General features: G+C 42.6%; 1 pseudogene; it reads left to right on the top strand.

The window, feature by feature from the left end:
- The first annotated feature begins 232 nt into the window (after positions 1 to 232).
- LOC124723544 lies at positions 233 to 350 on the top strand (annotated as a pseudogene).
- The last annotated feature ends 1468 nt before the right edge of the window (positions 351 to 1818 follow it).

Here is a 1818-nt window from a genome sequence, read left to right as displayed (position 1 = left end):
TTGCAGTACAGACACATCTAGTGATACATTGAGGTACTTCTACGAATGTAGTGCCCTGTAGCAGTCACACCGTTCAAAGCAACAGTCAGCACGGAGATGGTGCTACGTCATTGTCTACGATTGTGACATGTGCTTTTTGTTTATAGTGATCATACTGAGGATATTATTGACAGTAAAAGTGAGTATATCTAAAGTTACTGTAACGTAAATTTGTCCCAGTGGTTCCAAAGTAGCCAACGGCCTTCCCGCAGTGGTGACATCGGTTCCCGTCAGATCACCGAAGTTAAGGACTGTCGGGCTGGGCTAGCACTTGGATGGGTAACCATCCGGTAGGCTGAGCGCTGTTGGCAAGCGGATAAGCGGGGTACACTCAGCCCTTGTGAGGCAAACTGAGGAGCTACTTGACTAAGAAGTAGCGGCTCCGGTCTCGTAAACTGACCTACGGCCGGGAGAGCGGTGTGCTGACCATATCCACATCCAGTGACGCCTGTGGGCTGAGGATGACACGGCAGCCGGTCGGTACCGTCGGGCCTTCCAAAGTGAAACTACCTCCTTAAAACAATTTATTGTTTACTTTTCCATTTTCTTCCTGTGTTGATTGCTTAATATGATAATAAAGGTTAATTTTGTGAAAAATTTTAAAATTAAATTACAGATTGAAACCATCTCCTTAAAACAACAAACTGATTATTTACTTTTTCCCAACTTCTTCTTATACTCGTTACTTCTATGATGATCAAGGTCAATTTTGGGAATAAAATTTTAAATTTTTTTATATTTTTGGAACTCAAAAGCTTAATTAGTCCCCCATCCCTTCCATTTCCCCTTCTTCAGTTTAAGAATTTCCATTGTCTTGTTCAGTTTCACTCAGTCACGGCCCTTTTCTAGATCCATGAACCACAACCTTATTCCTTTTTCTTATATTAAAAATGAAGAAATTCCTCCAGCTGTATTTAAGGTTGTCGATTTTATTTTGGCAACTAGTTTCAACGTTGTAACAACGTCATCTTCAGGCCCATACACTTGCTGACGTCAACTGCGTGCGGCTGATACTAGAAGTCAGTGGTGAGATATGGACGTGCTCCGTGTGGAAGGTGGTTCGTTGTGGAAGTTGGTAAGTTACTAACCAACTTCCACACGGAGCACGTCCATATCTCACCACTGACTTCTAGTATCAGCCGCACGCAGTTGACGTCAACAAGTGTATGGGCCTGAAGATGACGTTGTTACAACGTTGAAACTAGTTGCCAAGATAAAATCGACACCTTAAATACAGCTGGACGAATTTCTTCATTTTTAATATAAATTTATACCAGCTGACGTCCCACTGTCCTCCATTTCAGCTATCGATGTACGAAGATTATTCCTTTTTCTCTTTCTATGTGTCTTTCAACAGTTATTCTATTTTGTTGAACAGCATCTCTTGTACCTCTCTCTGTCACGGAACCAAATTGCTCTTCCCCTACGTTCTCTTTCCAACTGGATATTGGCTAGTGGCAAGCGTACCAGGAACTATTTGTAGTGAAATCTCAAAATCATGTCGTCATTCACCTCGTGACTAACGTATCCCCCCTCCCCCATATACTGGATACATTCTTGCTACAGACTGTAATAGGGGCATGACAAAGACCTCCGCTCTCCTTATCGCAGAGATGCAGAGTGTCGTGCTTGAGGAATTTATAACCGTTTGATTCTGAAATTTTATCTATTGCGGTTGTTGACGTGTTTGTGAACACGAGCGGTTTTCCAAGAAAAAAAAAGAGAGAGAGATACAGGACTGATCGTCCGCGTAATCGCGGGAGGTGGTATACTGGACTG

Source organism: Schistocerca piceifrons, chromosome X (genome assembly GCF_021461385.2).
Source record: "Schistocerca piceifrons isolate TAMUIC-IGC-003096 chromosome X, iqSchPice1.1, whole genome shotgun sequence".
Lineage (NCBI taxonomy): Eukaryota > Metazoa > Arthropoda > Insecta > Orthoptera > Acrididae > Schistocerca > Schistocerca piceifrons.
Note: the sequence above shows the minus strand (reverse complement) of the source record. Positions and strands in the feature narration are given on the sequence as shown.